Source organism: Lolium rigidum, chromosome 1, assembly GCF_022539505.1.
Source record: "Lolium rigidum isolate FL_2022 chromosome 1, APGP_CSIRO_Lrig_0.1, whole genome shotgun sequence".
In the NCBI taxonomy this organism is placed as follows: domain Eukaryota; kingdom Viridiplantae; phylum Streptophyta; class Magnoliopsida; order Poales; family Poaceae; genus Lolium; species Lolium rigidum.
In genome coordinates this window covers 75,834,234-75,850,468 of record NC_061508.1, presented here as the reverse complement: position 1 = coordinate 75,850,468, position 16,235 = coordinate 75,834,234, and the positions used below count along the sequence as shown (strand labels likewise).

The following is a 16,235-nucleotide window of genomic DNA, read 5'->3' as shown; positions in this document are numbered from 1 at the left end:
GGATCTAGGGATTTATTCCTGGCTAACTGGATCCAATCTACAAGAATGTAATTTCAAAATTAATCTAATATCTATTCTATGGAACCAATCCGATCTTTGATCGAGACCTGCTGCCGTGCCCCTGAGGAGAAGTGGCGAGGAACCCTAGCTAGGATCGGCATCCGAGACTAACCGCTCTAATACCACCATGTAGAAAATAATGATAACTACATTCTGTTACTGTATTATGGTGACCCTCAAGGGGTATATATATAGAGGTACATGGAGGAAAGAGATTTTGAGTACAAGTAGATGAATCTAGTCTATATCTAAAATCCGTACACTGTTCTATCAGTTCAATAGATAAACAGAGATGCAGGGATTTGCCCATATTCCTTTTCGCCCTTGTAAGCGATGTGGTAGAGGAAACAATTTGGCTAGTCTTCTTCCGAGTAAACGGTTTAGCAGGTTCAATGTTACATGAACATAGGAAACTACGAATGCTAAAGTATTTGTGTCATAGTCGTACGTCAGGCTTACCATCTACCAAAGTACATCTCATGTTCACATACGATGCTAAAGTATTTCAACATTACATGGACAAAAAACCGACGAATACTAAAGTCTTTCAGGTGGTGTGTCAGCTACTCAGCTGGCTGTACTTCACTGGGTTTACGATCTAAAAAACTACATCCCAAGATTCCAAGCCTAGGAACCTCTATATATGCAGATCACATGGCCCGTTTGTGTGGTGTGGTGTTTGGTCGAGTAGCATTAGATCAACAACATGGGTTCTTATGGGACACATATGGAGGATGGTCCTATTGGGAAGACGATATTTGCCTGTCATAGTGACGGGCTAGCAACTATCATAGGACTAGGTAGTGCTACCCCGCCCAATATACAGCCCCAAATTTCCTTCGCAGATTACTATTTTCAGATGACAAATAGTAATGGCATGGTGGATCTAAAGGCCAAGTTCAAGAGGATTTGTAAGTTCGTTCACACTTCGACATAATGAAAAGTATTTATGTTGTTTATCTGTTTGGTCAGAAGAGTGATAGGCTTTTATAATTTTATTTATAAAAGGTCTATTTTTCGTCCCTGAGCTAATGCGTTAGGCATGAGTCTGAGGACAACTTTTGTTGATAACTTAACTAATAGTACAACAATTAAGGAGTTTATACGTCGCAATGCATGCATGAGTATTTGTTGGTTAGAACTATGGACAGACTGTATTAATCGTGATTTGATAGGGAGAATCAGCTCGATTAGTATTTAATGTTTTGTCTACGTCTATGTCAATTAAGATTTTCTTAAGTTTCAAGAAAAGTGGAACCCAAAACAAGTTGCACTTTCTTCTTTTTAACTATGGTTGCAAAAACAAATGACTGAGACATAAGAAATTCTTACAATGATACGTCCACATAATCACCATAAGTAAGTAAGTGTTTTTGGAAATAAAAAAACTAGTTATGCATTTTATTTCTATAGTATTAAAATTTGGTCAAAGTTTGATCTTGGATAATGTTTTTTTTCGATAAAGAATATTTTATTACTTAAAATATTTAAAGCTTTACAGCCTCTGCATGATTAAGATGCACACAATCGTACAAACATCCGATATCCAACGATACAAAAGGTAAAATATAAAAGGCACAATACATGTGATCAAGTTATAATCAGTATGATCTTGCATAATGTGACATGTCCGGAATGATCAGACGAAGTAAAAGCTCTTGCCATGTACAAATTTTCAGGTGATCGCACAGCCATAGAGAAGCGACATCTTTGGATGTCTCACGACTTTCTAATGAGCAACCCTATGTCACAGCCTATAGTTCGCCGTCGCTAAACGTTCGACAGGAGTTGACGGATGCTGCTATACCCCAACTCGGCGCAGAAGCTGCACGCATCGCCATCAGTGACTGGGGTGGGCGAGCGTCCGACATCACACACCTGGTCTTGTGCACGACGTCGAGCGGGCGCATGCCTGGGGCAGACTTCGATCTAGTGAAGCTCCTTGGACTCAAACTCTCCACCAAACGCTTCATGTTGTACCAGACCGGGTGTCATGGAGGAGGCATGTCCCTGCGCCTAGCGAAGGACCTTGCAGAAAATAACCCCGGCGCCCGGGTTCTGGTGGTGTGCTCGGAGGTCACCAGCTTGGCTTTCCGTGGCCCCTCGGAGACCCACCCAGAGAATCTCGTCGGGCAGGCTCTCTTCGGCGACGCCGCTGGAGCCGTCATCGTTGGAGCGCACCCCACCGGCGACGAGCGGCCCTTGTTTGAGATGGTGTCTGCGTCGCAGGACATCATACCGGGGACGGAGAAGATGGTGGAGGGGAACCTCTGCGAGGAGGGGCTGATGTACACGCTGGATCCGGACAACCCGCTGCACGTTTCGAGAAACATAGAGGGCCTCGTGAAGAGGACTCTAGAGCAAGCGGGGCTCACCAAGGACTGGAACGAGGAGCTGTTCTGGCTGATGCACCCAGGCGGCAGGGCTATACTGGACAGGGTGGAGAGCAGTCTCGGCCTGAGGAAGGACAAGATGCAGGTGTCCAGGGAGGTGATGAGGCAGCACGGGAATACAATGAGCTCATGTGTCATCGTCGCCATGGAGGAGATGAGACGGGTGTCAGAGAAACGTGTCTTGCCGACGGCGGGGGAAGGTCTCGAGTGGGGGCTGCTCTTTGGGTTTGGCCCAGGCCTCACCATCGAGACCATACTACTCCGTTCTCCGCCAAACAAGACGTTCCTCGCCTAAATTTTAGTCATCTTGCGCCTTCTTTCTCAGCTTGAGGTTTGCTCTGTGCCTCTGTCCACACCGGAACCGGATCGCATCGCATGCGCCATGATCATATGATGGTGCCAGAAGCAGGAATCATGGTTCGTTACTCAGCCACTCTGTTGTATTTACAGTTGAATAAAAGAGAAAAACCAAGAAAGGCTGCGTTTCTTGGGTAGCACAAACCTGTCTCCCATCTTTCATCTTCTCCAAGTGTGCATGTGCGTGTGTCAAGAGGTTCACGTATGTTTGAATTGATCTTACAGACTTCCTTGTTTTACGGTAACATGTGGTGTGGTTGCTTTCTCCAATCTGCGGGTGTCGTGACTCTTTTAGAGGCGTCATTGTGGTCACCTCAAAAATGCTAGACTTAGAGCATCTCCACTCGTCTCCCCGACGAGGCCCCCGAACGACGTTTTTTCCATCCGGACGGCGAAATTCGGTCCAGTCGTGCCCCCGGTTCCTCGATTTCGTCCGGATTTGGGCCTAAATTCATCCGGCGATCCCACGCCATCCCCGGCCCCCCGGGGAGCTCTCGGGGACTCCGGACGAAACAAAAGCGCGCGAAACGGCGAGGAAACTTCCCGCGCGTTTGGTGGCCCCAACTTGTCGGCGAGAGACACCGATCGTCGTCCTCATCGCATCGTCTTTCGCGCGCTGTAAAAGCCTGCCGCCGTTCAGCATTCGCCGGCCGCGTAGCTTCCACGCGGCGAGTTAATGTCGTCGCATCGTCTTCCGCGCACGCATCGTCCTCCGCGCACGCATCGTCTTCCACGCGGCATTAATCGTCAGCGCCCGCCGCGCCCGCCACGCCTATATATAAGCCGCAGCGCTCGCCGCGACGTCCCTGCTCCACTCTTCCTCCATTCTCCCCTCCACTCACCCTCCACCTCCACCGATGGCGTTCTACGACGACGACGGCGCAGCCAACAACGGGTTCCCCCGCCGATCCCTACACGCGTGGGAGGGGCACCTCCTCCACCAGGCGGGGTACCCCTGCCCGCCGGACACGAGGCCCCCCGGCGGCGGGTGGCGGCTAGCGCCGGCGGCGTGCCAATCCCGCCGCCGCCCCAGGGCCACGCCCTCGACGTCGCCATCGAGGAGGCTCGGATGGCGATGACGGAGGAAGAGCGCGCCGACCCGCGCCACCACCCCGACAACATCACGCGGTGGAATTCGTTCTTCCTCCGGCGGTGGGAGCGGGAACTGGCGGCCTACGATGGCCCGCCACCTCCGCATGCGCGCAACAACGCCGCGGGCCGCCGGCGATGGTGGAGCGCGCCGAACAGAACGCTCCACAACATCCTCGAGCACATCGAGGGCGGCAACTCGCCGAGGCTCACGATGCCTCCTCCATCGAACAGCCGCCAATGGGGAAACAGCTGGCAGCCACGGCGTATGGCTGCCAGTTCCTCGTCGTCCGGTTCGGCGGCGAGGTCGATCTCCAGATCGGCGCCATCCTTGGCGCCGGTGAAAAAGGAGCCCTCTTCCCCGGCGAGCCACCGCACACGCGGCGGCGGCATCGTCATCCGCGAACCATCGACGGCACAAGGACGGCGCCGCCCCAAGCGCGACCACGACACCTCCGGCGAGCGGAAGCGCAAACCGGCGAAGGTGAAAGTCGAGGAGGAAGAAAGCGCCGAGGACGCCGCCATCCTCGAAGCCGTCATCGCGAGGTCCCTCCAGGACCTCGTACCCGCCGACAACGCCATGCCGCTCGACCAGGCCTGCGCCTGGTCGAGGGAGCAGTGGGAGAAGGAAGAAGCGGAGCGGCAGGCGAGGTACCTCCAGGACGCCGCTCGCTTCCGGCGGCCTGCGACTCCTCCGTCCGGCGCCGTCGTCCCCGTCATCGACCTCGAAGCCTCCGACGACGAGCTGTACAAGCCATCGCCGTCCCCGCCTCGCATCAGCGGCCGTTGGGGAGACGCCGGCCAAGGCAGCAGCCAGGCGGCTTCGGCGCCGCCGCAGTTCGACGACGACGGCTCTGACGATGATGGCGGCGACTACACGGTGTTCTACCGCCATTTCGGCATGTAGAGCGCCGTGTTTTTATATTTACAATTGTATTCCCCCTAGCCGAATTCGAAATATAGTCGAATTCGGTCTCTATGTACGAACTTCGCCCTCTATATAGTAAATATCATTAAATTTAGTCTAAATTCGACCGTTTTATGCCGTAGTTTGTCAAGTTTCCGTTTTTCAAATTTAAATCGCCGTTTTGGCCTGAGATCGCGGCTGGGAAACTACTCCTCCCCACGCCAAATTTACGTCCAATCCGGACGTAAATTTCCCCGGATTTCGGCGTGGGGAGGGCAAACGAGTGGAGATGCTCTTAAGACTTTCCTACGGAAAAGTTTTACGGGATTGCTGGTGGTCACCTTCGGGTGAAAACCAATGGCCGTTTCAGTGACTTTTTTTTAGATAAAAAGCATTAGGCTGCCAGGCTTTAAATTAAGGAAGCCTCACACGACCACTGTTAGTTATAGGATGATGAAGAACGGCGAACAAAGCGGCGAAATTACAATAAAGCACCAGATATACTACGAAGAACAACTTGAAAATAAAGTGGCCCTCTTCCGTGATCAACAAACCGGAGCCGGAGGAAGCCCTCCTCAAGAGGAGGCCGATATGAGTGACTAGACCAGGGTTGCACCTGGGAACTGAGCGTTGCAGCTTCATCTTGTCCATCGCCAAAGAAGGCACTCTACCTCCTTGTCCGTTGGTCGTTGGAGGCGCTAGCTCCTATGAACTTGGATGGGCATTAACGTCGAGGTTGTTAGATTTGGTTCCGGCACACCGCATCAACTCGTCGAGTGATGTCCAGCGATACGCCCAGGACGTTGCAAGGCTAACTCATATTATTCTGGCGAGATGAGTAGTACTAGAACCAACTATCGTACTCAACGTAGAATTATTGATCTACTTGTATGGTGCTTAGAGCATCTCCAGTCGCGTCCCCCAAACCGTCCCCAAACCGCGCCGGATCGAGCGTTTGGGGGACGTGTTTCATTCGTGCCGCGTTTGGGGGACGTCGCTCCCCAGCCGCGTCCCCCAAACGCCGCCCCCAAACATTTAAAATAATTTTTCTGGCATTTTTATTTCAATTTCCACAAACTAATACATAATTTGGAACGTGGTTTACACGAAAACACAGTTTGGAACATGGTTTTCCACAAACTAATACATAGTTTGAACCATGGTGGACACAAATATAAAATATTGCAAAGAAACTAAACCTAACTAGGCCGTGCATCGAAGGTTTCGTGTGTTCGCTGCTAAGAAAGAACACTCGAGGGCACACCCGAGTCACCTAAACTGGAAAATCCAGCGGGAGGATGGTGCCCTTGTTGGTTCTACCGATGAGGCGAACAGGCAGAAACCTTCGTGCACGTATTCGCTGCGAAGAAACAACACTCATTCAGTCGTCCTCCTCGTCGGTGCTGTCGTCGTGGGAGTCCCTGTCGACGTGGTAGTCCCGGAGGCAGCGCCTCTCATCGAAGACCTTGACTTTCATGTCCCTGTTGCCGAAGTAGGAGAACACGAGGATGAAGCCGGCTTGGAGGCTGTGGTGGCGCGCGAACTTCTCCCAGCCGATGTTGAGGTACATCTTGCCGCGCGCGTCGTAGATCGCCTTGACGATCCACCGGCAGTAGCCGCACGAATGCTCCCGCAGATGCATCGTGCGCGGGCGTACGCCGCCGACGTACTCGGCGAAGGAGTCCGGCAGCCTCCGGATGCCGCGCGGGTCGCCCTTGAGGACGTGGACGAACTCGAACAGGACGTCCGGCTCCACGTCCATCTCCGACGATGATGAAGGCGGCGGCGTGGAAGGCGACGGCGAGCGTTCAGCTATACCGCGGCCACGACCACGACCACGACCACGGCCGCGGCCGCGAGGTCCGCCTCTACCAGACATAGCGTCGAGTCTTGTTGAGAGATGGTGGCGGCTAGGGTTTGGGAGAGAGGCGCTAGGGTTTGTGTGTGAGAGGAACGATGAGAGGCGCCCCTTTTTATAGGCCGGAGGGAGGCGGAGGAGCGGTGGCGCTCATTAACGCCGGCACGCAGAGCTAGGCGCGACGGGACGCGTCGCTGCGTCGCTGCGGGAACTGCACCGTCGCTGCGTCGCTGCGGGAACCGCACCGCCAATAACTTTCGTCGCGAGGTAGGCGACGGTTAGGTTAAAAATTTATTGTGCCGCTGACGCGTCGGCCCCGCGCCTCCTCGCCTCTCATTTCGTTGTGTCCGGCGTCCCCGGAGCGTCCCCTGTGGGACGGGGACGGGCTCGGGGCGCCGGACACCGAATGGGGGCGCGCCGGACAAAAAAGGGCTTTGGGGGACGCGGCTGGAACGCTTTTTTTGTCCGGCGCGCCCCAAACCCCTTTGGGGAACGGTTTGGGGGACGCGAGTGGAGATGCTCTTAATTCTAAGAGAGGTCCAAGGAAGACGACTTCAAAAAGGTCCCACATGCTTCCAGACACACACTGGAGAAATCTGCACCAGTCCAGAAAATGACCACATCGGAGAAGTAGTTGTTGGGAAGGTACGGAGTAGGAGCATGCACAAGCACCGAATTTCATAGGGACTAACCATGGGGACGTAGATGAAGGTCGCTCTAACAACACCACTGCAAGTCTGCCGACAACAACAACGGGAAAACTTCCCTCACCACCTGGACAAGCGCATGTCAACATAAATGCACGAGGCAGTATCGGCACCGAAGATCACCATGGTCCTCCACAAACTTGAAGAACACCACTCGCATCACAACCCACAGGTCACCAACACACTTCCACACACATCACAAATGCCCACAACCTCCAAGCTACCAAGACCAGCTTTCAGCAAGGATTGTGACACCCACGGTGCCACCATGGTCCAAATGAATGATTAGGTTTTCACCCGGGAAACTAGGGGAAGGGGAGGGACATAACCTCGATGGCGCCCCCTAGCGAGGAAGGTGAAACCGATAGTCCTCGTCACCATCCAGACTGATACCACCAGTCAGGTATGTCTTCCGGTCACAAATTCCTGCCGCCATCACCCTAACCCGTCCAAGAGTCACTATCACCAGCCACAAATTCAGCGAGGTGGGACACGTCTGAGTTGAGAGGGGCTGCAGTCTTCAGATATGGAGCTGACAGCCACACGGGAGGCCCCAGAGCCATGTTCAACACTTGCCAGCTCCGCGCCGTTCACATGGCCTCAGAGGCAGGCCCCCATCCGCGACCACAGCTTGCAATCGAGCTGGTGTCTCCTCTCCAGACAAGCTAGGCCACCACCTCGGGAATCAATAGCACTCTGAAAGAAGTGGCTAGATACGTACCCATGGCCACCTTCCTCGGATAGCTTGCGAGCTTCCCAACAAATGTCTTTGGTGCCGGCGAGCTGAGGGATGAACGCGAAGAAGGCTGGTGGCGTGCTAGGGTTTGGTCGCCACCCGTGCCGACTTGGAGTAGAGCGATACGGGGGCCAAAGCGTTTCGTTCACATATGTTTGGATCCATCTTGTATACTTCCTTCTTTTACAGTAAGAAGTGAAGTGGTTGTTTCATGCAATATGCAGGTGTCATGACTCTCTTGGGGACGTTGTTGTGGTCACCTTCCTTATGTCAGGGCTCCAGGTGAAAACCATTGGCCTTCTCAGTCTCGATGGCAGCGGTGCTCTGGATCCTTACCCACTTGGGGGTATCTTCATGGAATTCGGGTGCCACTCAATCCCGCTCGGTTGTCATCGGTGGGCAAGTTTCGATCATGTCTCGAGTCACTTTGGGCACTGGCGTGGGGCGTTCTCTGTGGCCTCCTATCTTATACACGTGAGTTAGTTATCACCACTCCATGAACCGAAGCGAGACGACATGCATCCTTCTTCGGCGAGGTAAATAATATTATGGGAAATGGTCCACAAAATTACCCTATGGACCAACTCCAGCAATTGAAACATGGCATGGCATGCATGTCAATTTAAATATAAGAATAGATAACCACATTATCATCTGTTTTTTCTCTTTCCTGGTCACTTTTTGCTAGACTTGGTCCACGGAGGTGATTTTGTGGACCATGTCCGATAATTTTTTTTCTCTTCGGCAATAGCTTGGTGAGTGTGGTGTACGTAACCGTGGTTTCGAAAGTAGGTTGTTTTATCTTTGAAATGATGTGCAAAACGTTTCACCTATTACTTTATCTCGGCTCAGCGGTATAATTTTACTTATAAAGTAGGACAAAGTCCTATTTTTAGAGAATAACAAAGTCGAAATTGCACTTGAAGAGTTAATGTGATGCGTGATCAAGAAGTGTACATCTTTTGTGGAAGTGTACATCTTTTGTGCTGTTTTTTTATTTTTTATTTAAATACATACATGTTACTTCATGATGTTTGGGAGGGGGTAGGGTACCAAAAAAATCCATATAGGTAAATACGACTATCTAGAAGAGATTGAAAAATAGATCAGATAGCAATGTTCAGATGAAACAATTTATAATATTACCCCATCTACTTCAAAACTACAATCTGCGACTAGTTTTGCGGCACCCCATCTTGCTTGTCGCTGGTTTTTTTCTTGGTTGGGAAATAAATACCGGTGAGCACTGGTATTACCGATTTTCGGAAATATTGAAAATATCGGTCTTAAACTCTTAATGCTGCCTGTGATTTACCAAATAATTTTATAAATTTGTTAAAAAAATTAGTTATGTTTTAGATAATTTTAAATTTTACCATACGCTGTGTGCTACCACGTCACCAAATTTGGGAACCATCATCTATCGCGCTTATATATCTTCATGGCCGAACTTGTTGTCCTTTTCTGTTCCAACAAGCAAACCATCACCAAGCGGGGACTCCTGCCACTGGGCCTTGGAAATGTTGGGCTGCTAGCACTGTAAGCCCTTTGGCACAACCAATCCTCTGCATGTTGAATCTTTGTGCGTAATTCGTCACACTAACCTTTTCTTCGTCTATCCAAAAAATATCTCTTTGATCTCTCAAACCAATCATAATTTGTGTCTTTTGCCATACATATTCTTTGTTTTGAATTAATTGAGTCAGCTTTATCTAGATGAGCATTATTTAAAATAGAGAAAGTATGTATTTGTTATCATTGAGCAAAGTTTTCTTGAGTGAGTTTAGGGGCAATAAGTCTACCCACACCGAGGCTATTATAGGTAGTATCATGCATTATGCGGATGCAAAAAACCGATATGTCACTGCAATTAATGATGAGAAAGATTATAATGGTATCATATGTAGATACCATATCATATAATGTAATGTATAGCTAGAAAAATTAATATCAAATATATATTCTACACGATTTTGCATTAAGATTTTATAAATCATTAAATATAGTGAGAATAGTATACTACTATACGATACTAGGAATTATGGAGATATTATGATACTCTAGTATCATATCTATGATAGTACTATATGATACTACACACCGTGACCATATTTACAAGTTTTTGATGCACGTTGAGCATGGACCGCATCTACACGTGCACAAGTACAAACTGCCCCGGCCATCAAGGTAGCATCACACTCTCGTGGTACTTATTTGAGTTTTTTTTTCTAGAAGGAGATTATTTCACTTTAGGAGAGATATTCCCCATGTACCTCGAGTTCAGCATATCGAACCAAAATTAAAGTATACATTACTCCTTTATGGGATTATTTCTAGAAGGATTTTTTTTCTGTTCGCTTGCATATGCTTAATGTGCACGTATCAATTACTTGCATATCTGTTTGTAGTGTCAATTAATTGCCTTGTCTCCACATGCATGCCATATGTCACTTCGTTGAAGGGTTCTACACCATAATTATTTCGCCCCCTGTTTTGCTATATATGCCGTGGAGTCATCTGTGGCAAACAAAAGAACAACATAGATGAAGGAAGAAAGAAAAAGGATGGAAGGACGCCAAGCAAACAACCATTGAAGCAAGACAAAAAAAAGGTAAAACTAAATAAAGTGAATTCTCTATCAAGTTCGATTCAGTATGGTGTTTACCTTATAGTATTACATTGTCAACGCTAGTAATATTGTTTTCATCCATCTAATGTTATTTCAAAGACCGATTCATATCTCGTTGGTTCCCGCGCATTTTGGTGCCTTTTAAAAAAAAATCTCGAGAACTCTAAAACCCGATCTTTAGATAGTTTCCTTATAGAGGTTGTTCTATTCATATGAATGAATGATTTGGAATAAACTTCCTCATGCAACTTTAAACTTACTCAGAGAAAAAGATCCATGTTGTCTCTACTTTGGGAAAAGAATCATATGGCTCATGAATCATATGTTCTTTTAGCGCAACCGTGTAGGATTCAAGAGGGACGTCACTGCAACATCTGTTTATTAGGTTAGTGTTTTATAAATCACGTGAAAATGGACATGACTTGAACATTGAGGCGCTAGAATGCAATATGAACTTACCCATTCGCGACTTTAAGATGGTTGGCCATTCTTAGACAACGAACCTGTAATAGTCTAGAGTAATGTTAAATGTTTTCATGTCCGTGAATTAAGAGTTGGAGCATGGAAATTAAGTATCCCGATGCCTTAGGTCTGAGTTGAAGACTCGAAGAGAATGCCATCACATGATAATATCAGGAAACCCGCGTTGGTATATGCAAATTATTTTTCATCAGATACTCAGCAATCTACTATTCCTACACACAGTAGCTTTATGCTGCTGTTTTCTGTGAAAAAACTAATATTTACACACACATATAGTTGCAAATGGAACATAACAAGGCGCCAGGAACCGATGGTTTCCCAGCGAAGTTTTACCAATCCTTCTGGAAAATTATAAAAGGGGACCTATTGTTGTTGTTTGCCAAGCTTCATGCAGGACAGCTTGAGCTGTTCCGCAACAACTTTGGGGAGATTATATTACTACCAAAACTGAATGAGGCGGAACGAATGGCTGATCATGTGGTGCGCCCCACTCAAGATGCTTTCATACAAGGTCGATCCTGGATGGACTCGTAATGTTGCATGAAACAATACATGAGATGCACCGCAAGAAGTTGAATGGGGTAATCCTCAAAATAGACTTCGAGAAAGCCTATGATAAAGTCAAGTGGTCTTTCCTTCAACAAACTCTGAGGATGAAAGGTTTCTCCGAGGAGTGGCGCGAGCTAATTAATAACTTTGTTTTTGGAGAAAGTATTGCCATTAAGGTCAATGATGACATTGGTAAATACTTCCAGACAAAAAAAAGGGTTGAGACATGGCGATCCGCTATCTCCAATGTTATTCAACATTGTGGCGGATATGCTAGCCATTTTAATTGAGCATGCTAAGGTTGATGGCCAGATTGAAGGAGTAGTACCCCACTTGGTGGATGGGGGTCTCTCTATCCTTCAGTACGCGGAAGATACAATTCTCTTTATGGATCATGATCTCGACAAAGCTAGAAATCTAAAACTAATTCTATCAGCTTTTGAGCATTTGTCACATCTTAAAATTAATTTCCATAAAGGTGAATTGTTTTGTTTCAGCGAGGCTCAAGACGAGGCTAACCAACATGCCGAACTTTTTGAATGTGGGTTAGGCAGTTTTCCGATCAGTTATCCGGGCATCCGGTTCATTATCGGAGGCTTACTCTTGCTTAATGGAAAATAGTCGAGAAAAGATTACAGAAGCGACTTTGTAGTTGGAAAGGAACATTACTATCTCTAGGTGGAAGATTAGTCTGCATTAACTCAATACTCACCAATGTGGTACTGTATATAATTTCTTTCTTGCAGTTGCCTAAAGGAGTATTATGTAGATTGGATTATTTCCGACCAAGATTCTTTTGGCAATGAGATAGTGAGAAAAAGAAGTACCGGTTGACTAAATGGAGTGTTGTTTGCCATCCAAAAGATCAGGGTGGACTTGGTGTTCATGATCTATAGGTTAAAAACAGAGCCTTGCTTGGAAAGTGGTTGGCCAGGTTATTAATCCAGGACGGTGTATGACAAAACATATTGCGGAGAAAGTATGTTGGATCAAATGCGATATCCCAGGTTACCTGGAAATCCGGTGATTCACAATTTTTGGGCAGGTCTTATGGCTACCAAAAAATACTTCTTCCCATATTGTTCTTTCTCCGTTAGAGATGGGTCAGAGATAAGGTTCTGGGAGGATATATGGTTGAGAACAACCACACTTCGAGCACAATATCCTGCCTTATACAATATTGTAAGTCATAAGAGCGACACGCTCCAGAAGGTGATGGAAACATCTCCTCCATCTATGATGTTTAGGCGAGGTCTCACTGGACCTAGGTTGGCTTCTTGGAATGAGTTGCTACAACGCTTACACTCAGTTCAGTTGCTACAGGTTCTGATGAATTTCGCTGGGGTCTTACTAAGAATGGAGTATTCTCGGTAGGTTTCATGTATAAGGCTTTAATTGTACCTATTCGGCCTCTGCTTAATTGTGAAAACATTTGGAAGATGAAGATGCCATTGAAAACTAAGGTGTTTGCATGGTACCTTCGCCGTGGGGTCATTCTTACTAGAGATAACCTTGTAAAACGTAACTGGCATGGATGTACGAGATGTATTTTCTGTCATGAAGAAGAGACAATTAAACATCTTTTCTTCCAGTGCCGATTCGCTAGATCAATATGGTCAATCATTCAGATAGGTTCTACCTTATATCCTCCAAGAAGTATTGCAAATATTTTTGGCAATTGGCTGAATGAGGTGGATTCTAGGTTTAAGGTTCTTATCAGGGTGGGAGCGGTTGTCATAATTTGGTCGCTTTTGCTATGTAGAAATGACAAGATTTTTAATAATACATGTTCTTCTCTTATGCAGGTCATCTACCGATGTACGGCTTTGCTCCGTTTATGGTCACCGCTCCAACGCCTGGAGGACTGCTACCTCTTTACGGAGGTGTCTACACAATTGGAGGAAATGGCCAAGGAGTTTATTACCCAACATGGGTGGCTAGATAATCGTAGAATTTTGCCTCCTATGGCTGTTTCAGATGACTAGCTATGTTTTTTTTCTTCTATTCCACTCTTCGTACCGAGTTCGTGTGAGTTTGACGTGTTGGACGGCTGTGTGCATCCTGGTTATGAGAGGCTGGGTGTATTGCTTGAAAATTTTGAGTAATAAAGGGCCCTTTATCGAAAAAACATATAGTTGCAAATAAACGTTACGTGTGGGGCTCACATGTCCTCCTGCAGGCAGGACGATGATGGAGAGGACGTTCCGCACCAACAACCTGACATGCATCATGGAATGCGCCCTGCCACCGCAACGGCGCTCCATGATACACCAAGATGCCGTGGATGCCATGGATCTGTGCGTCACGGAGTTTCCCTGCCATGGTCACCATCGTGGCCGCCGAGCAGCGCAAGAAGGAGAGCAGGCAGGTCATGAGCGTCGGATACCTGCTCAAAGCCATGGAGTTGATTAGTTACGACCACTACGTCGGGCCACTCACTGAGTACCTCCAGCGGTACCGCGAATCCAAGGGCACCGTCAATCTCGACCACCGGCAGGGCATGGCCATGGCACCCACGGTTGCAACGCTGGAGATAGCACCCCATCTCTCTGGCTCTGCATTGGGTATGCCGGCGTACAATTTTATGGTTCAAAGCCAGGTTACTGAGGCCGCTGTGGTGACCAGCGAAATGCCACCAACACCACCACACCCGTCTGATTTTACTTAGGGCCTACCGGAGTACGATTTGATGGTTCGAGATCCTGCACCGGCAGCAGCTGTAGCGATGGCGAGAAGGGGATGTCGATGCCACCAACACCGCCACATCGGTCTGATTTTGCATTGGGATCACCGAGTTATGATGTCATGGCGCGAGATGAGACGCCTTTGGCAGCGGGCGAGCCAGGCTGCAACACAAACATGTTCACGCTGGGGCCAGGAGCTGCAGCAGCGCGGCAGGTCCATTTCACATGTCACGTACATGTGATACGAGTGAATGTACCCCCTTGTAATAGATGGGGATTTCAGTGAGAGGCTATAGCAAACTTGGCATATAATCTTGCAGTTGCAGTACTTTTGGTGATGATTATCAGAATAAATTGTTTCTCGTGGCCACCATCTGGTACTTGTCTGAACTAAATTCCCAGAGTGTAGTCGATGCCAAATTCTCCTAGGTAGAGACGTGCACATATTGATATACTAAGTATCTTTTTTGGTGTGCATTAATTTTGTCAATTATTTCCTTGCGTTTTCTTGTATCATATCATATACCTTTCCTTGTATGCCACTTGGCACCCTTTTTGTGCACAGGTGACGGGTCCCACATCAGTTCTTTTTTGTTGCTTGTACAGTTGTACTTCCCTCTAACACACTATAAAGTTGATCTCAGACATATGTATACGAAGGACATCATATGTAGAGTGAGGAGTAGAGATGGAAGGATGTCATGAAAACGAACATGGCAAGGATGGAGGAGAAGGTAAAACTAGATAAGGAGAATTCTCTTAGAGAAGATCATTTCTTTAATTGTTTTGGCTTCTGATATTACATAGCTGAAACATATTTCTAATTTTGCCGATGTCCTTGATTACTTGTTTTCAAAAACTTTCTTATCCTTATTGGTTCCCGCGCATTTTGGCGGCCTCTTCGATTCAAGGGGACCCTTCTTTTTTGTAGGAGTTTAGTCCATTATTGAATTTTTTCTTGAAGAGGTTGATCGACTAATAATTAATAATGGAAGATTTAGTATATCTGAATACTTTTACATCTTGCAGAGAGTTGTTGCACTTTATTCTAGATAAAATTCCCCATGATGCACAATTTTCAGAAATTCTCATGTTTCCATCGAGAACAGTTTTCATTTTTAGTCTACAAACAGCATGTTGTTGCATTTTTTTTCCTTTATAGTATAGCTGAATAGTTTTACATCTTGCGGATCATAGATAAGCCTTGAATATAACCTCCGAGTGCAATATGAGCTTAGGCCTGGCAACTTTGAGTGGGATCAGCAGTTCCTTCTTGTCAGATCTGAAATTATCTGGACTGCAATTGATAATTTTTCAGCTAAATATTATCAGGACTCCATAATAATTGAGCCTTAACTATTTCAATATGATCTTGTCTACATTGAACTTATTTGTTAGACCTATTTTTCCTTAATTAGTATTTTTAATCTAGCTCCTGCTCAACCCCGTGAGACCACTCATCTAAACAACGTGATGGATACAACAAAATTAGTTTACAGCGACAACTGTAAATCTTGTTTCCATGTGTACATGAATTTCATTTATGCACAGATATATATGATTGTAAATCACACTAAAACAGCAGAGGGCCATTATACATGTGCCATATAACGTGCAAGTGTGACGCAGGCAGGAAGACGGCACCGGCATTTCCGAAGACCAGGCTCAAGCGCATCATGTGTCGTGCCCTGCAGGGCTACCCGCAGGCCAAGATCGACGAAGATGTCAGGGGCGCTGTGGACCGATGCACTCTGCAGTTTGCCCAGCTTATCACCACAAAGGC

General features: G+C 47.3%; 1 pseudogene; it reads left to right on the top strand.

Moving 5' to 3' along the window:
• The first annotated feature begins 766 nt into the window (after positions 1–766).
• On the top strand, positions 767–2,748 carry LOC124647589 (annotated as a pseudogene).
• Positions 2,749–16,235: the final 13,487 nt, after the last annotated feature.